This window comes from Sminthopsis crassicaudata, chromosome 2 (assembly GCF_048593235.1).
Source record: "Sminthopsis crassicaudata isolate SCR6 chromosome 2, ASM4859323v1, whole genome shotgun sequence".
NCBI lineage: Eukaryota > Metazoa > Chordata > Mammalia > Dasyuromorphia > Dasyuridae > Sminthopsis > Sminthopsis crassicaudata.
Window position 1 is genome coordinate 501,796,804 of NC_133618.1, and position 27,056 is coordinate 501,823,859.

The following is a 27,056-nucleotide window of genomic DNA, read 5'->3' on the forward strand; positions in this document are numbered from 1 at the left end:
GGCTGAGCATGATGGGAGAGTGGGGGGTGGCTTTCCCAAGAAGAGACGGGAATACCAGCAGGGTGGAAGCCCCATTGCTCCAGAATAAATTTCATCATGCTCAGGGTCATGAATATGTCCAGGCACTGCTTGAATAACTGAGATTTTCAAGCCATTCTCTAATTGATAAATGGTCAAAGGATATGAACAGACAATTCTCAGATGAAGAAATTGAAACTATATCCACTCATATGAAAGAGTGTTCCAAATCACTACTGATCAGAGAAATGCAAATTAAGACAACTCTGAGATACCACTGCACACCTGTCAGATTGGCTAAGATGACAGGAACAAATAATGACAAATGTTGGAGGGGATGTGGGGAAACTGGGACACTAATACATTGCTGGTGGAGTTGCGAAAAAATCCAGCCATTCTGGAATTATGCCCAAAAAGTTATCAAAATGTGCATACCCTTTGACCCAGCAGTGCTACTACTGGGTTTATATCCCAAGGAACTACTAAAGAAGGGAAAGGGACCTGTATGTGCCAAAATGTTTGTGGCAGCCCTTTTCATAGTGGCTAGAAGCTGGAAAATGAATGGATGTCCATCAGTTGGAGAATGGTTGGGTAAATTGTGGTATATGAATGTTATGGAATATTATTATTCTGTAAGAAATGACCAGCAGGAGGAATACAGAGAGGCTTGGAGAGACTTACATCAACTGATGCTGAGTGAAACGAGCAGAACCAGAAGATCATTATACACTTCAACAATGATACTGTATGAGGATGTATGCTGATGGAAGTGGATATCTTCAACATAGAGAAGAGCTAACTCAGATCCAATTGATCAATGATGGACAGAATCAGCTACACCCAGAGAAGGAACACTGGGAAATGAGTGTAAATGTTTGCATTTTTGTTTTTCTTCCCAGGTTATTTTTACCTTCTGGATCCAATTCTTCCTTTGCAACAACGACAACAAAAAATTGGTTCAGGACACACATATTGTATCTAGGATATACTATAACACATTTAATATGTATGGGAAAGCCTGCCATCTAGGGGAGGGGGCGGAGGGAAGGAGGGGAAAATTCGGAACAGAAGAGAGTGCAAGGGATAATGTTGTAAAAAAATTATCTATGCATATGTACTGTCAAAAAATGTTATAATTATAAAATTAATAAAAAAAGAATAATGGAGATTTTGTTCTAGCATTGAAAAGGACTTTTTTTTTGAATAGTCACAGAATCATGGAATTTGGAAGTTGGCAGGATCACTGACTATTTAGTTGAAGCCATCTATGAAAAGTCTATCCACTATAGCAAGGCTTCTTAAACTTTTTCTACTCTCAACTCCTTTCATTCAAGAAAAAGGTGAATATTTGGGTATTTGGTATATAAAATAGGTATACAAATCAAACATTTACTGATAATAAATCACAAAGAAATTGAAAAAAAATAATTTCTTGGCACAAATATAAGGTTATCATTTATTAAAGAAAGCAAATTTGCTTATTAGTGAGATGGATGTTCTTGTTTATTTTTACATAAAGAACTAAATCTTGATGGAATATTTGATACCTTTCACCGTTGTCAGATTTTTTTTAACCTCCCCTCCACTCAGTTACATAATCCCACATGGGATTTCGACCCACAGTTTTAAAAGCTTTGCATTATGACATAGGCAACAAGAGATCTTTTATTGAAGGCCTCCAAGAAGGAGGGTTCATTACTTCCCACAGTGACTAAGAAGTCTAATTGTTAGAAATTTTTCCTGATATTGGCCTAAATTTTCTTCTTTGCAATTCCCTCCAATGCCCTTGCTCCTGGTTCTGTCCTCTGGCCCAAAACAGAACAAATCTAATCTCTCCTGCCCACAACAGCCCTTAAAATACTTGAAGACAGCTATCGGGTTCTTCGGAGGCTTCTTTTCTCCAGTCTAAACATGTCTGATGCCTTCAACAAATCCTTACATTATTAGACTCAAGGGTCTTCCTCATCCTGGTTGCTCTTCTCTGGACATATTCCAGTTTATCAATGTCCTTCTAAACAGTGATGCCCAAAATTGAACACAATACTCTAGATTAAGCCTGACAAAGACTGGATACTCTGAAGGTCATTATTTCCCTGTTCCTGGAAGCTCTGCCCCTCTGAAAGCAGTTCAAGATTGCATTAGTTCATGAGCAACAAACTCCCAGATCTTTTTCAGAACAACTGTTATCTAACCATGATTATCTAACCATGATACCTCCATCCTTTGTGCCCAAGTAAAATACTTTACATTTATCCCTATTGAATTCCATCTCATTATATTGTATCCAATATTCTACCTGGCCAAGATCCTTTTGGATCCTCTCTCTGTCATCCTTAACTATCTCTTCTGGCTTTGTGTCTTCTGCAGATACAAAAGGCACTCCTCCTATATCTTTATCCAAGTCACTGATAAAAACATTAAATAGCACAGTGCCAAACACAGATCCCTGTGATACTCCACTGGAGACCTCCTTCCATGTTGACATTGTACCATTGAGTCTGACCTTTCAACCAGTTTTTAATGCATCTAAGTCTTAGACTATCAATCTATACTACTCCATCTTCTCTCAAAGATTTGTGTGTGGTTCTTTATCAAAACATTCCCTACTGACGAAGACACTCTGGAATTGATGTATCCCTATTTTGGGACTGAGATGAGAAAGAATGAATTAGGACCTATGATAGAATTATGAGCAATTCTCTGTATAGAAATTCCTTCCCTTCATTCAGATCAGCAATTTATGGTCATGGATTTGTAAATCCAATATCTCCTCCAGGCTTCTTATTACCTTCTATCTCTCCCCAGTCTAGCATCAAGGAATGAGATCAACTAGTAGGAGGGAGTAGGGGGTGAGCATGACAAGAGAGTGTGGGGGATAGCTTGCCCAAGAAGCCTTAGAGTTGCCTAGGGCACCGAGAAGTTGTGAATTGTCCAAGATCCCATAGCCAACATGCTGAACTTGAACCCAGGTTTTGTAATTCCAAGGCTGGTGCCCTCTGTCCACTATAGAACTCTGTCATGATGATTCCCCATCCCACATGTAAAAGTCCTTCTTGATTTACTAATGAGGACTTTGTCCTGATATTGCAGATGTCTTTGACCAAGTTTTTCATTCTCTTAAGAAAATTAACTTTCATATGATATGAATTCTTTGCCAATCCTAGATCCTTATTACCTTCACTGGCAACATAATAATGTTAATTTTCTCTCCTCTAGCTTGTAGACCTGAATTGCATCCTAGGGATTGGCCTCTAATAGGAGGATGAAGCATTGGAAAGAGAAAGAAAACTAGTTGGACACATATTGACTTGATTCCCTGGAAGGAAGCTGGAACAGCCATGAAGTCTTTATAGGGGAATATGCTCCTGGGAATAATGTGTATCCAAGAATTAGTGGCAGAAAAAAAAAGATCCAAGCAGAGGAGTTCCTGGACCATGCTTCTGGGACCCAGTGGAGCAATTGTCAGAAGAAACAGGAGCTAGAACAGAGGGAGAGAACAAAGAGCATGCCGCAATATGGAGTAGTACATCCAGATGTTGTCCTTTATTTGTACTCAGTTATGTGCAGGGCCAGGAAAGAAATATCAACATTCTACTGATCCTGAGTTTTCCCTAAAAAATTTGTAAAGGGATTCCACTCAGGACTATATAGGCTCCCAGGAAGTGGGGCTCCTGGTAGAGGGAAGGAGTCATCTTGACTGTTTTTGAGCTCAAAGTTGAGTGCTTTGCTTCTTTTTTTTAGTTGGATTTAATAAAAACCTGTCCTATATTTGATGTCATGTTAATTTGAGTGCCTGCATAATAACTTAGACCCTTTTCAATTTTTATGTGGAGATCCAGATATGAGTCAAATTCTGCTGTTTCTAGGTGAAATTCCAAGTGAACCAGTGAGATTTCTATGATAAAGCCCTGAAGATTGACCCCAGTCTGGGAAAACCTAGACTTTCAGTAATAGGCTATGGATTACATTATGAACAGATAAGAACTGTCAGGTAAAGACATATGGGAGCAAGTTAAATAACTGGTCAAACCACATCACATCCCTTTCACACAGGTCCTTGATGGGAACCTTGATTGACTTTACCCAGTAAGGTCCTTCCAGGGGATAGGAGAATGGGGTTTTTAAAGGCTACATTTTCTATGGGGGGAAAGCAAGGGAGCAGATTTGACCGTCTGGTCTGAGGCCATGGCCAAACCATATAGCTGGCTTGCCGTGCTCAGGGAATGTGGAAACCCAGATCTGAGATCTTGCCAATTCCACTACCCCAGCCTGACTCAGGGAAGAGGAAAAGAAACTAAAAGGAGAATCTTCTCTCTGAATGTTAATCCTGGCTTCTGAAGGTTTGGGTCAGCCCTCATCAACCAAGACTAGTATTTACTCAAAGCCAACCGGTTATTTTTCCTGGGTTGGGTCAGCAAGAAAGGAATTGAGGAGGGAGTGGTATCTGTGCTTTTTCAGAGGAGACAGTGTGCCAATTGTATGCCAGAAATATGCAAATTAGCATCTGGGATTTGGAGTCAACAGCTTGGGCACTGATTGAAATAAGGCTATCACACCCCTCCTGAAATCCCCTCCCCTGTCATTTCTAATCAGATGGCCTTTGTGGGGGGGAGTGATTTTCACTTATCCAGCTAGGCAAAGTCATGGGATGCCAGGCCTTGGCCAACCTCCAGGAATGGCGAACCACTGGGCAGTATTGTGGACAGACTATAAAGCAGGAGGTAGGTTTGCTGTTAGGGCTCTCTGACACTGGGAAGAAGATAGTTATGAGGTGTGTGTGTGTGTGTGTGTGTGTGTGTGTGTGTGTGTGTAGAAAGCAGCCTCCCATAGGAGGACAGACAAGACTTAGAGGCCATGTAGGCTGATTTCCCCCATTCCCTGTCTGCCCCCATTTTATAGAAGAATCTGAAGCCCAAGAAGCCTGAATTCCTTTTTTCTCCACTAACCTGCCTACCAGCTGGCCTTCCTGTAGGTTCCTCCACAGCTCGCCAGGCTGCTTAGAATCAGAGGCTGCGGAACCCTGGGAGCCAGGGCAGCTCCAGGGTACCCCCTGAGTCCCGAGCAGGAAGGAGTCTGTCAGGGTTCCTGATTCTGCCTGGGACCGGCTCTATGGGAAGGGATTGCTAATCTTCAGATCTTCTGCCTGGTCACAAGGTTTGCTTTGTAGGAACTCTAGGATAATAAGGAATTCTAGAAAAAGGCTAGTCTGCTCGGGGTCCCAGCCCTTCCACCACTTACCTCCACACGAGGCTCCTTCCCCTCTCCCAGTCTTCCCCAATTCCCAAGGATTGGTGCCAGATCCAAGTGGGTACTCAAGCAGTAGGTAAAAGGGTTAAAAAAAATTCTCCTCCAACCTATCCCTAAACCCCAGGGTGTACTGGCCTGTTAATTCCTTGATTATTAGGCACTCGAAACAGGACTATCCAGGCTCTCTCCCTGCAGTGACTGATTACGAGGTAGGTCGCTCATTTTATACCCAGATTTGACGCTGCTCCCCGCCAACCTGATGCTCGGCTCTCCCACCGAGTTCCTCCATCAATTATTGACGTCAGAACCGAGAGGACTGACAATGAAGACGGGGCTGAAAAAAGTCATTGTAATCACCACCTAGAATGGATGAGGGCTAGTTTACCCGGCACTCGGCACCCAGCATGGGGGTTGCCGCCCAGCTCAGGTGGGATAAGGGGTGATGGGGAGGGCGCGTGATTACTGTAGGGAAAAGGAGAAGGGAACTGTGCATCAGAAAGGAGATGGGGCAAGATGATGTCCAAGCTTCTTTCCAGCTTTGGGATTCTAGAATGCTCCTAAGTCATACCCTTAAATTTCTGGCCTTCAGGCTTTGGGTCTGGCTCCCACTTCCTGCTGGTAAAAGGGGTTTGTGTGAAAGCCAGCATCTAGAGACCTAATCCTGGTTTTGATGTAGACCATAAGTCATGAAAACTCTCTAGGCTTCTGTAAAATATGGAGAATAATCTCTACCTGTCTGAATTCCTGGGACTTTGGAAAGGATGTAAGAAAATAAAAGAATAACTCTAAAGTGTGATACCAAAGGGAGAGATGCCAATCTGTTGTATTTTTTTCTGTGCTGTCTTAGAAAAAAGTGGGTGTCGGAAGTCTGAGCCCTGGATGGGGGTGGTAGTTTGAAGAATGCCAATTCTTTTAATATCTGTTTTGAAGAAAGTACCCATAGAAGGGATAGTTAGTTCTCTGCTTCCAGCAAGGTCCCATTTTGCTTCCAACAATACAGACTGAGAAAAGAACTAGAGGCAAGTCTTTCCCCGTAGACCACAGCCCCTGGAGTCCGGCCAGCATCCTTCCATACCTTGGCCGAGAACATCCTCAGTTTTCTTGAAAAGATACTATCGTGAAGCTTTCTTTCTACTTCCTTAGGATTGAGCCTATAGGGAAGGAGCATGGAGAATCAGAATACAGGTCACAGGACCTCTTCCCAGTAGGCAGGTTAAGCTGTCCAACTCTTCATAACCCCATTTGGGGTTTTCTTGGCAAAGATACTAGAGTGATTTACCATTTTTTCTTCAGCTCATTTTAATACTTGTGGAAACTGAGGCAAATAGGGTTAAGTGACTTGCCCAGAGTCACACAGCTAGTATCTGAGGCTAGATTTGAACTCAGAAAGATTAGTCTCTATCCCCTGGGCCGGTGAAGTGCCCCAAGAGGCAACATATAAGCAAAAATACAGAACATGGGAAAAGGGGGAGTAACAAGATGGGTGAATGTGTCTAAGAGTCTTCAATCTGTTTCTAAGCTATGTCACACTGAGGTGGATGACTCAAGTTTTATGTTCTAGGACGCAAATTTTCCAATTCAGTAAGAATTTATTAAGCACCAAGTATGTGTAAGGTATCACACAAGATTGCAAGGAGCACTTATTCAGAGGCCTTGAATGCACCTGGGAATCAGGAATAATAATAATATTAACTAGCATTTTTATAACACTTGAGGGTTTATAAAGTGATTTACAAATATTACCCCATTTAATCCTCATAACAATTCTGAAAGGTAGGTATTATTATTATTATTATACCCATTTTACAGATAAGGAAACTGAGGTAGACCCAATCGAAATGACTTTTGAAGGATCATACAATTTCTGACTTCATCCATTCTATTCAGTCCTTCCACACTCACTAACTATATGGCCCTAGGCCAATCAATTTCTCAGCTTCAGTTTCCTATCTGTAAAATGAAAAACTTGGATCTGATGATTTCCAAAGTTCTTTCTAACACAAACTCCACAATCCTATGAGAGGCAGCCAGGTGGCTCACTGGATAGTGCATTGTACCTTGGGGGCAGAAAAACCCAAGTTTAAATCCAACCTCAGATATTTACTAGGTATGTGACCTTTGTGAGTCTTTTAGTCACTGTCTGCCTCAGTTTCCATAACTGTAAAAAAAGGGATCTGATAATAGCAGCTCTACCTCCCAGAGTACTTGTGAGGATCAAATGAGATAATCTTAGTAAAAGCGTTTAGCATAATACCTGGTACACAGTAGGTAATTTTGTTCCTTTCCTTCTCCTCCTCCTTTAAAATATACATAAATAAAACAAAGCTGATTTTTTGGAGGAATAAGGCACTCACAACTTGGGAGAATCAAGAAAGGCCTCAGGAAGCAAGCGATACCTGATCTGGATTTTTAAAACAAGCTAGGGATTCTGAGAGGTAGAAGTAAAGAGGAGGGCATTTTTGGCAGAAGGTACAATGTATTCAAAGATCTGAGGTTAGATGTTACATATGAGATGCTACATATGTTACTTATGAAGAATCCCAGTTTGGCCAGAATAAAGTGCTATCAGTGCTGCTCAGATATCCAGGTGGGTAAATAGAACTCTGGGAAACAGGTAAGAGGGGGCAATAGAGGGGAAGGAGTTGATGATGACCTTGATGCTTTCAAAGAGACAATCCTGAGATGCCAGAGCCCATCACTTCCCATTTTGACACTTTCTTTCCAGTATCACCAAGACAACTGGGCTAAGGCTGGGGTGGGTGGTCTCAAGCAGGCTCCTTCCTTTTTCTACATCACCTCTGACTTTTTGTGAACAAAGATGAAGCAATGAGGAAGACTGACTTGGAAATCCTATGTTTGTGCAATGGCAGAGGACAGTGAAGATTTGTAGCCGAGGATTTTTCAATTTTAGTTCCACGTCCCTGGGGAAACAGGGAATCACTGATGGGGAGACTGATGGGGGTGGAGGGGAAGCTGAATATGTTACTTATCTTTGGGGAGCTAAATAAGGCTAAGCTAGGTTCCTCAGCTCTGGAACTAGAGTATGTTTCTCTGGGCAAAATGCTTTTTCCTCCCAGCTATGGTTTCTATTTCAGCACCAAGAGCGTGCTCCGGGCAAAGACAAGTTGTGGTTCTACCACTGACCAGCTGGGTGATTTTGGATAAATCACTTCCAGCTGTGAAAAGCTGTAAAAATAGGAGGATCAAGATGATTTCTAGGGTCCTTCCAGCTCTGACACTTGATGATTCTAAGGTATAATCTATTGGTAAGCCTTTCCTTGGGTTCAAATCCTGATTCCACTACTTAGCTCCTTGTATGACTTTGGATATGTCACTTAACCTTTGGGGACTCAGTTTCCTCATTTGTAAATTTGGATCGTGTCTGAGGTTCCCTCTGCCTCTAGGTCTTTAATCCTCTAATCCTCTTGGATCTTTTTCAGTGTCAGCTTTTTAGGGGAGTCCCAGCAAGAGGGTAACTCCTGATGGAAATGCCAGATGGAAAAGGGGGAGCAGAGCAGGGCCAAAGAGAAGTGAGACAAAGGGGGAAAAAAGCCAGGCACTGGCAGCTCTGCATCTAGCCCCTGAGTAGCCAGGCTGTGGAGTTTTTGGAAGCAGGCCATTAAAATCAGAGAATAGGCCCTCCACACACAGATCTTCAGACATCATCATCATATTAATAATGAAAGGGCAGCGCTCTCAAAGATCTTAGACCCTGGCGCTCCGCAGCAGGCAGGAGAGCAGAATGCAAAGTTGTCGTGGGGATGTCACTGCAAACAGATGAGGGAGGCCGCCATGCTGGGGTGGGCCTGCCAGGTGGGTGGAAGCTGGGCGCAGGTGTCTCTCCAGTCCTGGGGGGAGGAGGGGAGGAAAGCAAGGGAGAGAGAAGGACTCTGCTTGGTTGTCTTTTAAGATGCTTTGCTAAGTTTCATTAAATATGCATCTACCTCTGTTAAACTTTAATTTCCCACTTTGAGATGTCACATTTTTCATGACCGCCTGGGACCTAGGAGAGCTGAGCTTGGAAGGGCCAGCCATCAGGGACATAGGAGTAGCTACGGGGTAGCATGGGATTGTCCATCAGAACTGGGCTCCTTTCAAATCAGGATGAATAGAACTGACTGCCTGTCCTCCCTCATTGCCAAGGTCCTGGCCTTGGAATTCAGGGACCAGCCCCGGTGTTTTTGGGATGTGGGAAAGAAAGGGAGCATGGGATAAGGAGAGAGAACACAGTACTGGGAGTTAAGCAATCCCCGGCTCCCCTGCCACTAACTTGCTTTGGGGGAAGTTACATTTTAGGTCTGCTTCCTCATCTGTAAAATGGGAACAATGATAACTATCGTGTCTAATTCATGGAAGTCTTGGGGATCCAGTGAGACTTGGGATGTAAAAATATTAGAAACCACTAAATGTCAGGGACCCTGTCACTATTGGGAAGCCATGGCTCAGTTGTAAGTACTTAGATGCTCTAGCATCAGACCTAGAATTACCACTACCACAGCAGTATTATCTTGGGTTATATAATTCTCACCTGGAAGCCCTTGATTGTAGGAATTTTATTCTAACAAGGCCCCAAAAATAGTTGTGGGACACATACAAATGTGCATGTTGGAGGGGGAGGGGACTTTCAACGGAGAATTCTGAACTGGACTAGAAGGTGAGGGAGGCTTGCCTAAGGCAAAAGCCTAAAAAAGTCTCTGCCACTTGCTTTTTCATTTATGTCTTCTAGGACTAAAGAGGCAGTGTCAGATACTGGAAAGAACAATGGGCTCCTTGAGTCGGGAGAGACTTGCCTTCAAATCCTACTTTTGACCATTGCTGGTCTTATGACCACTTTATCTCTTGGAGCCTCAGTTTTCCCTATTTGAAAATGGGGCTAATAATCGCTGTGGACCCCTCTTTATAGAGTTATGTCAGATGGGATAATAGATTTTTAAAAATGCTTTGTAAATCTTAAAGGGCTTATTTATTATACCTCTCATAACTGGTTCATTTGCCAAATGCTTATCCCTCTACAATAATAATTGACACATATAACAATTTTCCATTTACAAAGCATTTTACATGTTATGTGAGACATGAGAGACACTGGCAAGGGACCACCAGCATGGCATGCCTGCATCAAAGAATGTGTTGTGCTGTAGGAGCAAAGGAGCTCAAAAGGCATGTTGGATATACAGATGTAGAGACATCTCTGCTCCAAATATTCATGTGGATTATTTGTGCCTGATCTGCTATAGAGTCTTCCAAGCTTGTATTGTTCTGATCAGCCCCAGTGAGACATACTGTTCTTTGATCCTGACAGAGTGATGTCATTTTGGTTCTCTTCAAGAATGCAGGACAATAGTCAAACAACTAACAGATATTTTAATTCCCCATTTTACAGAGGAGAAAATTGAAAGTTATCCTCTTGGGATTCCCCCCATGATCCCAGTCCCCTTCGGCCCCAGCTTTGTAGGGAAGTCCCAGCTTTCTAGCTGGGTCACTCCTGCTGGAAGTGTCAGATGGAAAAGTTATGTGAATTGTTCTTGGTCAACCCCAAATGGGGTTATGAAGAGTTGGACACGATTGAACAACAAATGAACTGAGCATCATGCTCAGGTTAGTAAGTAGCAGAGATAGAACTTGAATCCAAGACTTCCCAGAACCAAATGCAGCAATCTATACATCATACTGTGCTACCTTTTCAAGACAATTCTCTCTTGTCATTGTCCCTCTGGCAATAAAATGCCCCAGGCTACAAGAGAAGGGCAACTTTTTTTTTTTTTTTTTTTTGATACACAAGGAATATTTGTCTCTTAGAGACCAGAACATGAGAAAAATTTAAGTACTGTGATGATAATACCCCTGGGAGGCTGGCAAGGCAACCATTGCTAAGGGTAAGTGAGACACCCTGTTTCTGTCCCTCCCATTTCAGTACCTTGGATAAGGTTCATCAACCCCTGCTCCAAAAGAGTAAAAAGGCAGAAGTTCTTTGATATGTCTGATTTAATTCTGGAGAGTAGGCTGAGAGACACAATTCAATTCAGTTCACCAAGCATTTCTTAAACAGTTACTATGAGGCAACTGGGTAGCACAGTGGCTAGAGTGCCAGCCCTGGAATCAAGAAGATGAGACTTCCTGAGTTCAAATCTGGAATCAGATACTTACCTGAGTGACACTGGGCAAACCATTTAATTCTGTTTGCCTCAGTTTCCTTATCTGTTTAAAAAAAAAAGTGAGCTGGAGAAGGAAATGGCAAACAATTCTAGTATCTTTGCCAACCCCAAATGGGGTTATGAAGAGTCAGACACGACTGAACAACAACAAATGGACTGAGCATCATGCTAGGCACTAGGGATTCAATCACAAAAATGACAACAAATGTCTTCCCTCAAGAAGCTTACATTCTACTGGGGAATACAACCTGAACTCAGATAAATGAATGCAAAGTAATTTGAAGAAAAAGAACTCTGACAATGTAAGGATTACAAGCTGTAAGAGACCATCTAACCCATTTTATAGATAGGATACCTGAGGCACCCCCTCTAGCGATTATATTAAATGAATGTTCCTCTATGGAATGAATGAAATGTTCTCTATTGAATTAGAGGGTAGGAATGTGAAGGGTTAATAAGTACATTGGCTTTGTGTATGAATTTTCAGCATAGATAGGACCCAGTGTTACTTGGCAGGTGATATGAGGTCTTTAAGAATAAAATCCATTCTAAATGAGCAGCTTTGGGTTTAGAGAAATAAGGTAGGGAGCAGATACATCCCTGCAAAGGCAGCAGGCCTGGGCTCCCTTGTACCTGAAGGGGATGTGTTAAGAATGCATAGGTATTGAAGGTGGCAAAGACCTATTAGCTCATGGAGGCCTGGCCCCTGAGGGCCAAGTGCAGGAGACAGAATTGAAGCAATACCATCTGCTTTGCTCAGCTCAGAGGAAAAACACACTGATGTTGGCAGAGGAAAAATGGGCTTGTTGCCTTGTGGCAGAGCACCCTGTGCCGCTGGGGTAAACGGCTCCTGAGCAGAGGTGTGTGGTTCAGATGATCCAGGGGATACTGGGGTCAGCAAGAAGAGTCCTGGTCATCCCCCATGGCTTCTGCTCAAGGACCAGTGATGTGCCCCACTCTGGGAAGATCCAGACATGTCAGACAGGTTAGGGACCTTTGTCATTGAGATCACCCAGCCCCACTCCTCATCTGAGAGTGGAGGAAACTGGGATCTAGAGGAGGGAAGGAAATGCTTCTTTAGCATTTAAATAGTACCTACTGTGTGCCAGGCACTGTGCTAAGTAAGCACCTTTTACGAGTATTATCTCATTTGATACTCTCAATATCTTGAGAGATATGTGCTATTTTTATCCCCCATTTTACAATTGAATGAATTAAGGCAAATAGAGGTTCCATGATCTGCCCAGGGTCGCTTAACTACTAAGATCTGAAATTGGATTTGAACTCCAGTCCAGTGTTCCAACCACTGAGAAACCCAGCCCCTTCTAGCAGATGACTAGAAATGAGCAAGATTCAATAACAGTTCAAAAGTGAGGAAGACAAAAATAAAGAGCAAGAGACAAAGTGAGTGACAGACAGACACAGATGGAAAGAAACAGAGAAAGACAGAGAGACAGAGATATAGGGATACAAAAAAAGAGAGAAAGAGACAGAGATACAAAAAAGAGAAAGAGAAAGACAGACAAACAGAAGGACAGAAAGACAGAAAGAGAGAGACAGGCAGAGAGACAGAAAGACAAAGAGAGGAAAAGTTGAGAGAAGACTTTATGGAAGAAGTAATATCTGAATTATATGTATTCAGGGAATAGCAAAAGGCAGGATTTGGGTCATTTTAAAGAGACTTAAATATCAGGGTAAGGATTTGGAATTTTATTAGGCAGGCAATGAGGACCCAATGAAGACTTTTGAACAGGGAGATGACACAATTAGAAGGCTTTAGGAAATTTATCTGGCAGTGTGAATGAGATGAATTACTGAGAGGACAAAAAACTGGCAAGAAGACCGATGAGGATGTGGGATTGCCTCAGTGTCTCCTCCACACATCCTCTTGGAAACCCTACCTCCTCTCCCTTCAAGGATCAGTTGAGATACCCTATCCTAAACAAGATCTTTTTAATGTCTTCTGTTTTAAGTGTGTCCCCCTCTCCCATTACTCTGGATATTCATTTGCTTGTTTATTTTTTATTATTTCCTCTCATAAGTAGAATGTGGGTAGTGACTATTATATTTGTGTCTTTTTATGCCCTCGTGCCTAGCAGGTGGGGAGTAAGCACAAAGTAAATGCTTTTTGAAGTGGCCAGACCAGTTAGAAAGTTTTTGTTGTTGTTCAGCCATGTCTGACTCTTTATGACCCCATCTGAGGTTTTCTTGACAAAGATACTGGAATGGTTTGCCATTTCCTTTTCCAGCTTATTTTACAGATGAAGAAATGGAGGCAAACAATTAACATGTCCAGGGTCAGACAGCTAGAAAGTATTTGAGTTCATATTTAAATTCAGAAAGAAGAGGAGTGTTCCTGGCTCCAGTTCCAGCCCTCGACCCACTGGGCAACTTGGCTGTCCCAGGTAAGAAAGTTCTGATGGGATGCATTTAATCATCCGGGGGAGACCTCACACATGGCTTTAGGATCACACAGACTTCCTTAGAGGCAGAATAGGCCCTGGATTCCAAGGCCTGTTGGTTATTCGGAGACCTTTTATCCCACCCCATTTCTCTTCAGATAGATTCTTCTTTCCTTTCTGGGGCTTCTAGGAATAAGCTACCTAATGGCCCCACCCCAAAAGCTGTCACCAAATGCCAGGGCCAGGACTCTGCTGAGGGTGCTGCTCTAGGGGACCTGCTGAATACCAATTAGTTATGGAAGAATTGGGCTGCCTCTTTCCAGGGAGGCATAGAACCATCTGTGAGGGGCTGGCGATCACAAAACATCAAAAGCATTCTTTCTCAGGCTTTCTGAGGAGGACAAACCAGTCTTGGGAGTTGCGCAAAATATCTTTCATCCTTTCCCTTCTTCGGCCTGTTCCTCTCTTCACTCTCCTGCTACTACAGTAGAATATTGATTGGACTGACTTATTATATCCTATTGTTTCTAAGAAAAATTGGCTTTGAACAGCTCCAGATGGGCAGAGAGGAAGCAGACAGTGCCATTGCTCTCTGGATGGACCAGTGTTTTGTCAGGGACTGTAAAGGAGGGGGTGCTATGGGGTCCAAAAGAAACCCTACGACTGGGCAGCAGGTCTTCACAGTGCTTCCTTGAGGGTCCCAGAAACTCTCCCCATCCCAGATCCAGATGATCCTTTTGCTTGAAATCAAATGAGCTGACTGTTTATCTGAAATAGTATCAAATCAGGCTGGTTCCTGGGCTTTTGCAGTTTGTATTAGGCTGTGAAGTATCACCAAGGAAGGAGAAAGCAGTCTGGTTGGCAGGAGCTCACTTTGTGATTGTGGATCTGACTCATGTTCTGGCTTTTGTTATAGGAATTTCTTCTAACTGGTTGAATCTACGTGCCCTCCCCTATGTTTTCTCTTTTTTACTAGTTCTGCTCTCTTAGGGTCTTGCGAGCCAAGCTTAGAAAGAACACTAGACATGATGAAAAGAGTATAAGATTTAAATCGATGGGGCTTGGGTTCAGATCCCAGTTCTATGACTCACTCTCTGTGACCACAGACAATTCAGTGGCCCTCTCTGGGCCTCAGTTTCCTTGACTGTAAAATGAGGGGATTGAAATAGATGATCTCTGAGGTCCTTTCTGGATCTAACTCCATAATCCTATGGTTTGTTATAGAGAACCTGAGTTTGGTTCCTAAGTCTCCTACTCTCTATATGAGTTTTACCAGTCATTTAGCCAGATCAGGTTTCAGCCACCTCCTCTGTAAGTATATGGTGATAACTTAGACCTTTTCTAACTCCTTTCAACTCTAAATCGCATGAATCTAAGTAATCAGGGGAAATCCAGAGAGAAAAACACATGATGTGGAGGAAGAAAATCAGGGCTTATATTCTGTATTTTCCATTGTTCAGTGATGTTAATCGGGACTCTGAACTCTGTAAAATGCTGCCCCTTCTAGCTCTCATTTCTTATGAACTTCCATCGGCAGAGGGATAGCATGGCTAAGTATTCGTTTTCTCAAGTACTCAGTATGAGAGTATAAGTCCTGAAGTCAATGGGGCATCCAGTGATGAATTTAGAATTAAAATGAAGAAATCTGTGTTCTAATGCCAGCCATGTCATTTGCTGACTGTATAAGCAAGGGCAATTTTCTTCAGTTGTCCGAGTTTCTGGGGTTTTTTCTTCTATGTAATGGAGATAGTGAGAAGCCACTATCATGTAAAGGATAGGATAATACATTTGGAATCAGGAAGAATGATGGATGTATTGGACCCAGCTCCAGCCAGCTCAAGTCAGCCGACAAAAACCAATTGTTAAATTTTCAGTGTGATCTTTTACCTTTAAAAATTAGCCAATGCAACAGTTCAGGGCTTGGTTTATTGAGATTTCTAGACTGAAGAAAGGGATGGAGAAAACCTTAATGATGAAGATTAAACTTAAAAGTGTGGTGTGCACTTACAGGGAATCAGTTGTTAAAAATTTACCAGGAAACCCCTGGGCAGAACCCAGATTCAGATCCTACTATTGTCACTTACTGTGTGACCATGAAGAGGTAATCCAATTTCTCTGATCCTTAGACAATTGTCTAAGATTGCAAATGAACAAAGTGTCACCTTGATGAAGGGAGTTCTTACACCAATTAAATCACAGATTCTTTTGTACTGATGTATTATAAATAGGAATGATAATTCCTGCCCTTTCCATTCCCTCTCCTTAGAAGAATCAAATAATAATAGCTCACACTGATAGAGAGCTTGGAACTTTGCAAAGTGTTTTATATACATTTTCTTATTTGATCCTCACATCAACGCTGTGAGGTAGGAGCTGTTGTGTCCCTCTCTGGATTGCTTGACTGACAACTAACAACTGATAATTGAAAGTCTTCAACTCTATTCCTTCTGGTGAGATAGAGGACCACCAGGCTTTACCACATGACCTATCACTGCCTGCTAAAGTCCTCAATCTTCCCTACCTCTATATCTCAAAGAGACTTAACATAGGAGCAGAAACTGTCAAATGTTTTCTTTCTGTATCCCTAACTTCCCACATGGTAGGCACTTAATAAATACATTTTCATTCATTTTACTGATGTGGAAATAGGGGCTCAGAAAGACCAGGATCACACAGCCAGGGTATCTAACCATCTCAAAAACAAAGGTTTCCTACCACCAGAATCCATCACACCATATCATGGTAATCATGTAAGAGTATCTGCAAAAGTTCTAAGTATTATATTGAACCACTGTCATTTCTTAGGGACAAAGATGAGGGCCCTCTTTGGCTCCTGACATGATAATAGGAAGGACTTCCAACAAATGATTGCTGTGGGGTCCCCTCCCTAGCCTGGGATAACCATAAAAATGGGATTATAGAGCATGCCTCTCCAAGGAGGCAGTGGGTGAGAGAGTGAGAGCATTTCTGTCTTCCCAAAATTTTTCTCTGAGTTTGGAACAGAAGAGCTTAGCTGACAAAAAATTCAAAAGGCAGCCTAGAAAAGAAAATCCCACTGGAGAAAGACCCCAGTTAAACAGTGCGCCTGCCTGGGCGACTAGCCCTAATTATTATGAGCAACTCCCACCTTCCTCTCCTCCAGGAGAAATTATCCCATCCATAGTTAATGACAGCAAATGGACTGCCATTCCAAACATACAGGAAAGACTTTTAACTTAAAATGTTGCTATGTATATTTCAAAAAACCTCTCTTGGCTAAGTAAGGGAAGGAACATGTGCATTAATGGGAGCTTCCCTTGATCACACAGGGGAGGACAGTCAGCCACCCTTGTCAACCAAGCTCCAGGAAGATTTTGCTCATGGTGAACTGACCTCTGAGATTTCTTGGCTTTTCTGTGTCAAAGCCATCTACAACAACCATTAAGCTATGAGGGGTGTGTGTGTGTGTGTGTGTGTGTGTGTGTGTGTGTGTGTGTTTAAGCATTAATAATATGGTATCTAGCCTCAGATGTAGATTAGCTGAAGATTGGGGAGATTTAATATGAAGGAAAGACTTAAGGTAGACATAATACTTGTCTTCAGGTATTTGAAGAGCTGTCATGCAGAAGAATGATTTAGCTTGCTGTGGCTGGCCCCAAAGGACAGAACAAAAAGGAGTGGGCACAAGTTGTCAAGAAGTAGATTTGAATTTGGGGTAAAGGAAAAGCCTAAGAGTTAATTCTGTGCAAAAATGTAATGGGTTGCCAAGAGGTTGACAGTGGATTCCCCAGTCCCTGGACATCTTTAAGTGGGAGAAAGATGAACATTCATCATAGATTTTGTGGAGAGAATTCCTGATCAGGTGTGGACTTTCTGACTGATCTGAGTCCACTTACAGCTCTGAGATCCTATCTGTGATACTGACTCAGAGAACAGATTAAAGAGATGCTCTCCCATAGGAGAATCCTCAAGTATAGACATGCTCCACATAATATAATACTGGAAATGCGGGTGTGATTTATGCCATGAAAGCACACTGTTTGGGAAAAAAGATGATAGACAGTATTCCTTAGGAGCAATATTAGAAATGAGTGATTGACTAAAACCAAGTTATACTGGAGTTTTGCAACTTTAAAATGAAATTTGGCCAGAATGTATTAACTATGTTATTTTGAAAGCTATTAAACTGTGCATACCCTTTGATCCAGCAGTGTTACTACTGAGCTTATATCCCAAAGAAATACTAAAGAGGGGAAAGGGACCTGTATGTGCCAAAATGTTTGTGGCAGCCCTTTTTGTAGTGGCCAGAAACTGGAAACTGAGTAGCTGCCCATCAACTGGAGAATGGCTGAATAAATTGTGTAGGTGTAGGTATATGAATATAATGGAATATTATTGTTCTGTAAGAAATGATTTCAGAAAGGCCTGGAGAGACTTACATGAACTGATGTTGAGTGAAACGAGCAGAACCAGGAGGTCATTATAAACAGCAACAACAAGACTATATGATGATCAATTCTGATGGACGTGGCCCTTTTCAACAATGAGATGAAACAAATCAGTTCCAGTAGAACAGTAATGAATTGAAAGAACTCTGGGAAATGAGTGTGAACCACTGCATAGCATTTCCAATTCCTCTGTTTTTGTCCACCTGCATTTTTTGATTTCCTTCACAGGTTTATTGTACATTATTTCAAAGTCTGATTCTTCTTGTGCAGCAAAATAACTATATGGACATATATACATATTTTGTATCTAACATATACTTCAACATATTTAACATGGATTGGTCTACCTGCCATTTAGGGGAGGGGGTGGAGGGAAGGAGGGGAAAAATTGGAACAAAAGATTTGGCAATTGTCAATGCTGAAAAAAATTACCCATGCATATAACTTGTAAATAAAAAGCTATATAAATAAAAAAGGGGAAAAAAACTATATTATTTTGAAAAGAAAAAAAATTAGTATTAGACACAACCTTATATGGAACATTTTTGATTTGCTCCCAATATACATTTTATCAAGTATCTTTCCTCCAAAGCTTTCTCTAATTCTAAGCTTTTTTGATTCTTTGTGTTCCATCTGATAGAAGGCCTCAAATAAGTAATGATCTGCCTTTTCCAATAAAATTATGTTGATCTTTGCTGAATAAATTATCCTTGGGTATAAGCTATTTTTTTTGTTTGTCTGTTTTTGTTTTTTTGGGTTTTTGGGGTTTTTTTTGCTATTTTATATCCCAGCTTTTCCTTTCATTTCTTATTATTTATGAGTAGTCCTGGGTGATTTGCATTGGAGTTCCTTGGTATGTGAACTGTTTGTTAATAGCTACTTTTTAAAAGTAGTATTTTATTTTTCCAAACATATGTAAATATAGTTTTCAATATTCATTTTTGTAAAACTTTGTGTTCTAAATTTTTCTCCCTTCCTCCCTTATCTCTCCTTTCCCTGAGACAGCATATAAACTGATATAGGTTACATATGTGCCATCTTTTAAAACGTATTTCCATATTTGTCATTTTGTACAAGAAAAAAAAATCAGACCAAAAGGGAAAAATAAACTCGAGAAAGAAAAAACAAACAAAAAATACTATGCTTTAATCCACATTCAGTTTCTATAGTTCTCTCTGAATTTGATCAACATTTACAATCCCAAGTCTATTGGAATTGTTGAGAGCCACTTTTAATGTTTCTTTTGGAAATATGAAGCTCTGAAGTTTGGTAACTATATTTCCAAGTGACTTAAATTCAAATCTCTCTCTTGTCATCCTATAAATTCTATCAAGTTATACTTTATCCTCTAGTTTTAATACTTCTGAGCAATGTTTTGGTATGGCTCACTAAAATAGGATACTTAGAATTTTTTCTGAGAGCTCTTTCAATCTTAGACTATCTTATTGAGTTCTGATTTTCAAATGTTTGTTCTTTGCCTGTAAAGACCACATGTGTTTTGCTAACTTTGCTGACTTTTGTCTTTCCTTTGTTATTTCTTGTAACACTTCTATTTTGTTTTATTTCCTTAAACTTCTTCATTAATATGTCTACTACTTTGTTAAAATTTTCTATATTTCATCCTAAATCACTGATTTATTTCTGAGTTTTTCTTTAAGAGCACTAAATTTTTATCCTTATCTTTTTTCCTTTTGTTAATTAGGTTTTTCAAACATCCTGGAGACTCTTATGATTGATTCATTTTTTTTTCCCTGGGATTATAGTTGTACTTATTATAGAATTAATCTTTTCTTCTAGAGATTTTGTCTTTCATTTTCTTTTCTCATATTGTCTTCAATGTATTAGGTCTTTTTCTTTTTTCTTTACTCATTTCTTTAATCTCAGCTGATTTTTCTGTGGTGATTTTCTTTGTGAGTATTTCTATACTTTCTCCCTCATTATTTCTATTCTTCTATTTTATTTGGCACATTTCTTGCTATTTTGAGATGATGAAAGGGATCCAAGCTTAGATATAGCCTCTAAAGGGGCCATCTTTCTAGAAGTTCTCTGTTAATCTGTTTTGGTTGAACTGTAGATAGGCACAGGAAGAAAACCCCCAACAATTCAGAAAATGAATCTTTTTTTCTATTTCATTTTGTGGCTGTTCATAAAAATTGTCTCTGATACCCTTGAAGAGATAGTATCCCCTTTTCCAAACTTGCATCATATTGGAGTTTTAGGTTTCTCTAAATCTTTTTTGTGGTTCAACTTCATTGTAATGGTTTCAAGGATCTCCTCTAATTCCTCTTTAGTTTGCATCCTTATCTAGGTTCCCAGAACTCTTCCTCTTCAAACTGCATTTTCTGCCTGTGCTTCTGCCTAGATGTTGGGCATGGGAATAGTGTTTTAGGAATTAGAAATGTGTGACAGTCATAAAGAGCAGAGAGGGTGACTCCTCTACAAATCTCCTGCTTTGTTTCAAGAATTTTTCTGACTCTGCTCCCTTAGAGCTAAGGGTTCATGACTTGAGTTTGGGGGGAAAAGGAGAGGAAATCATAAGGTCTGCTTTTTACTTTTATCCAGATCAAAGAAAGGGAATACATTTCCCCTCTGTTTCTGTCTGTCTTTCTCTGTGTCTTTTTGTCTTTCTTTGTCTCTTTCCATCTGCCTGTACATCCCTGTCTATCTTTATTTGTGGCTATCTCTGTCTACCTATCTCTATATGTGTATCTGTATGTGTCTCTGTGTCTGATTCTGTCTCTCTTTCTTTAACAGAAAAAAAAAAAAATAGCAAAACGACTTACGTCAACTCAGTCTGAGTTACCAAGACAACCTTTTTTTTTCTGTCACCGTCAGAAAAGAAAACAGAGACAAAGTGTGAAGGTGCTCCCCGAACCTTGTTACAAACCATCTGAGGAATTTCTAAGTCACCCAAGCTCTTCATTCTTCACCAGTGGTCTGTCCGGATTCTAGGAAAGTCTGATTGATAGGGGGAGGAATGAGTGTGTGTGCATGTGTGCGGGTGTATGCATACCTCAGCACCTTCACAATAGGCTTCCAGCTTTAATCTGAAAGATCCAAGCCCTGAGCAGTTATTTACACTTATTCAGGCTTTGGGTTGTAAGATAATAAAGGTAGGAGCAAAGTAGGCATGTAATAAACATATTAAGCTCTCCTAGGACTGGACATTATTCCTAGGACTGGACCTGTGGTTTCTTTGATATAGGAAACTCTTATCAGTGCAGGTTGCACCTTTATGTGAATGTATAGTTTTAAAGAATTATCCAGAGCACTATCTCTTTGAGTGACCTGTCCAAAATCTTAAGGTCAGTATCTGTTAGAAACAGAACTTGAACTCAGGTCTTCATAGCATGCTGTGCCAGGAATATAAAGATAAAAACACTCCCTGCTATGCCAAGCAAACTATCAAAGGATTATTTAATAATGAAATTCCTTTGAAGAAACAAAAGGTCAAGCATCTAAGTGAAATAATGAAAAGGAAAAGGACCTGCCAGTACCAGATCTCAAACTATACTATGAAGCAATAATCATGAAAATGATTTGAAATGATTAAGAGAGAGATTGATGGATGGCTAAAATGGGCTGGGTATTCAATAAACAGAAACAAATGAACAACCATGCACTGTCTTCACACAATACAGTATTCTTACAGTATACTATAAAGTACCACTGTGTTCTAATATTTGGTAAGTTCAATTAATTATTAGAATTCATTATTGGGCAAAGACTTCCATGAAAACTGGAAAGAAATCTGTCACTAGAAACCAACCTCTCACATCATATACCAAGAAATCCCCAATGGATACATGTCAAACAAAATAGGATGGTGTCATAAACAAATAAAAGGAGTAAGAGGAAATTACTTTTCAGATCTATTGATAGGGAAAGAGTTCATGACCAAGACTGATAGAGAGAATCACAATTTTAAAAGGTTTGCACAAACAAAACCAATGTAGCCAAAGTTAAAAGGAAAGCAAATATTTGAAGGAAAGGGAGATTTATTTTTTCTGCAATAAGTTTCTCTAAAAAGAACCTCATTTTCAAGATAGTTAAGGAACTGATAAAAATTCATAAGAATAAGACCCTTACTCAAAAAATGGTCAAAAGATAGAACAGGCAATTGTCTAAGGAAGAAATGCAAACTATCAATAGCCATATGAAAAAAAGTTCTAAATCTCCAATGTTAAGAAATGCAAATTAAAGCAACTCTAAAGTTCTACCCAAAGATGTGCTGGTAAATCTGTAAGAACCAACTTTGGGGGAGAGGGGAGAAAATGTATATATGACACATTTTAAAGTTTAATCTGTATTATTTACATTTTCTGCTTCACTTTCTTAAGTTTAGATAATCAACAAAACAATAAATCAAGCCCTGATTATATAGAGTTTGTTGATTTCCTCACTCACACTAAAATTTTAACTCTGGTTCCGTCTTCAAATTAAATTGGCAAAAGAAAATAACAAATTTTGGAGGGATTGTGGGAAAACAGACACATTAATACACTGCTAGAGTTTTGAAATAGTTCATCCTATTTGGATCTATGCCCAAAAAATTTGGTAACCTGTGCCTACACTTTGACCTAGCTATAGCAATACTAGGCATATGCCCCCAAATGGATTGAAAAAAAAGTAAAAGGACTTACATATACAAAAGTATTTATAGCAGGTTGGTTTGTTGTTTGTTTTTTTAGTGGTAGTGGCAAGGAACTAGAAACTAAGGAGTTGTCTATTACTTGGAGATTGCTGAACAAATTATGGTTTATGAATGTAATAGAATACTACTAAACATTAGTAATGATGAAAAAGAAATTTAATGGTTAAATTTTGGAAGAATTGTATGACTAATACAGATTGAAGTGAATAAAGAAAATGATTTATATATTAGTAATACATCATAAAGACAAATAAAATGGACTCTGATTAACACAATGACCAGCCACAATTCCAGGCAGTCAATGATAAAGCATGTCACACCTCCTGATAAAGAGGTAATGGACCAAGGGTGCAGAAAGAGACATATTTTTTGGACGTGGTCAGTGTAAGAATTTTTTTGATTCACTATACATATTTGTCACAAAGGTTATGTTTTTCTTTTTTTATTTTTAAAGGAGATAGGAAAAACAAGAAGACAAAATTTTTGTTAATTGAAAAAAATAAAATAAAATTTAAAAATACAACAAAACATATCTATCTTATGTTCTTTTCCCTCAGCTACTTGTGAGCTAATTTATTGCCTTTTCCAAACAATAAACTTGCACTGAGACCTTCTGAATATACTGTACTTTAATCCAAAGATAAGACAAAAGCAAGCTAATCAGTCTTTTTGTGGCAATCTTGTCTGAAATGGCTAAACTGCAAAATCTAACAACTGGTCCTTGGACTGTCAATTAAAACTAGTTAGTGAGTGTTTGCTATAGGCAGGGCAGCACTGGAGATACCATAAACAAGATATAGTCCCAACCCTGAAATAGAACAGAAGTTCCTTGAGGTCAAAGACTATCTCTTCTATACTATATATATCAAATCTCTTCTGGCTGCTACCTCTGCTGTCACCTCAATAGCCATCAACCAAAGGCCATCAGCTTACCTTTTCCTTACCATCCTGTCCCCACCTAGTTATAGACCTGGGAAACATGATTAAATCAACTTCTCCATTGCTCCTGGGCAGTGTGAACCACCCTACTCCCCAGAGGCTTTACATACCATCTAAGCAAAACGGGAGGACAAGCCAAAGAGCCAGATGCTTGGAGCACGCTCACTGGTACCTGGTACCAACTTAGGTAGAGATTTGGTGAACCACTTCTGCAAATGTGTTCCTTTTCAGTGCATTCCCTTCCCTTCTTCATGTAAGGATTCTCTACCACATATTTCCAGAAGCATGCTTACCAAGTCTTCATATGGGTTCATACTGGCAGAGAATATTGCATTTGTTCTAAAGGCTGGTCAGTCTCTTTCATTAAATTTAATTTTATCAAATCAACTTTGCCATGGTTCCAGGATGAGGAATTTCAGTCTTCACAGCCTTGTGACTTTCCTGACCAAAGTGTCCCTCCCTGGCTATCACTGTCCTCTAAGTGTGGTTTTCTTCATTTGAATTCAAGTTTCTTGAAGGCAGGGATTGTCTTTGCTTTTGCATTTGTATCCTTAGAGCTTAGAGGAGTGGCTCAGAATATAGTACGCTCTAAATAAACATTTTTTCATTAATTCATTTTTCTTTTTATCTCTCGTACCCAGTCCAGGGTCTACAATTTATGAACCCTATAAAACCATTGAGGTTCTTTATCTTGCTTGCACTGAAGAATCAGATCCCCCTGAGCATGATTATATCTAGTATCCTCTTTACCCCACCCAGAGATCTAGTGATACTCTTGAGGGATTATAGAGTTCTTTAATGCTATTGACTTTAGCCCTCATTCTGGTGTATCAATATACCAATATCAATTGCCAAATACAGGTAGCAGCTTCCTTTTATCAATACTTTCTGATGTGTAACATCCCAATTTTATTTAAACAATTAATAACAATTAGCTTTTATAAAGTGATAGCCCAAGAAGAAAAAAATACAAGCATTCCCATTAGTAAACTCTCCGCTCTCATACGTACCTGGAGAGAGTAGGCTCAGATTTAAAGCAACTTCTATAAGCACTCACAGATTAAAGAAGGAATTGGCAAATCATTCTAATATCTTTGCCACCCCAAAATAAGTCTATATAAATGAAATTGGACCCTACAAAGTCACAACCTAGTATATTTGCTCTCTCAATTCCTTTACTCCTAAGAGTGGGAAAGAAGAAACCCAGCAGAAACAAGAGAAATAGCAAAAGCAGAGAGCAGTGATAAAGGACCTCTCTCTCTCCACCTGGAGGCTTACAGCATTGCCTTCCTCCACACAGCACAACCAGGAAACATAGAAAGGGAAAGATTTTACTGGCTAGTAGCTTCTGAAGGTACATTCCATTCTGGCTCAGTGGCCTGTCATAGTTAGCCAACTGAAAACAGTTCTAAAACAATTACAAAATTTCTCAAATAGACAGCCAGGTTGTTTCAATCCACATCATGAAGTACTCCCAGAAGCAGATTCACCAAATGGGCATGTTTTTGAGTGAATAAGTCATTTTGACTTTGACACTTATAAATACCTGAATAATTTTAAAGGACATATGAGGAAAGATATTATATGCATCCAGAGAAAGAACTGATAAACACAAATAAGCATAGAAAAAATATATGTGTATAATTTTCATATTTTATGTGTATATACATATATAGATATATTAATATATGTGTGAATACATATACACATACACATATATATGCATATATATGTACCAATTTGTGTCTAAAAATAGCCATCTCTGGGAAGTAGGAAGAAAAAAAAGAGAAAAAATGGAATCTATATCATAACTTTATTATATATTTAGAAGGAATAGCAAGTTGAACATAATAGATTTGCAGTTTCATGTACAATCATCTTTTTGTTATTAAATATTATTAGAAATGCTCATTTTATTACATAAATCAAATTTTTAATTAATAATAAAGTAAACATTTTAATAAAATAGATACTTGGAAAAAAAAAAGCATTGGTCAAATCCCACTACCCTTGTTGTTGCTCAGTTGTTTAGTCACATCCAGTACTTAGTGACCCTATGGAACATAACATTACAATGAAGTCCATGGGTCTTCTTGACAAAGACATTGGAGTGATGTGCCATTGCATTCTCCAGTGGATGAAAACAAACAGGCGTTGAATCGTTCACTGAGAATCACACAATCAGTAAGTGTCAGAGGCGAGGTCTTCCTGAATGAGTCAACACCCCCTGAGCAAGCTTATGTCTTCCCCTTTCCACCCCCAGCTCTTTCTGATTCCAGGCCCAGATTCTAGTCATGGAATAATCTGCCCACTTGATAGTCACTTAACATATATTTTTGGTAGATTGACTGATTGAAGTTGCAGTAAGAAAGATCTCTAGCATTTATAGAGTGCTGAAAGTTTTAAAAGTTCTTTTTATATCTCATCTGATTTTCACAACAATCCTTGGACATAGAAACTATTATTATTCCCATTTTTCAGGAGAAGAAACTGAGGCTGAGAGAGATTAAATAATTTGCCTGAAGTCAAACAGCTACTAAGTGTCTCAACTAGGATTTGAATTCAGGTCTTTCTGACTTGAAACTCAGCACTCCATCCACTGCACCATCAATATAATTAAGGAACTAGAGAAGCACATGAAAGATAAGTTTGTAGAGATCTGGTAAGTGTTAGAGAGACCTGGAGAGAATTACATGAACTGATGCAAAGTGAAATGAGCAGAACCAGGAGATCATTGTACACGGCACTAAGAAGATTATAGAATGATCAATTCTGATGAATCTGGCTTTTTCCAACAATGAGGTGACTGAAGCCAGTTCCAAGGATCTTGTGATGAAGAGAGCCATCTACACCTAGAGACAGGGCTGTGGGAACTGAGGGTGGACCACAACATAGCAGTTCCACTCTTCTTGTTGTTGTTTGTTTGCATTTTATTTTCTTTCTCATTTTTTTCCTTTTTGATCTGATTTTTCTTGTGCAGCAAGATTATTGTATAAATATGTATGAATATATTGGATTTAAGATGTTTAACATATATTGGATTACTTGCCATCTCAGGGAGGGGATGGGGGAAGAGGGGAAAATTTGGAATACAAATATATAATTTACATATATGGAACACAGGGTCAATGTTGAAAAATTATCCTTGCATGTTTTGAAAACAAAAAGCTTTTTTTAAAAAAGAGAGAGGTCTGGTAAGTGTCCAATATATTAT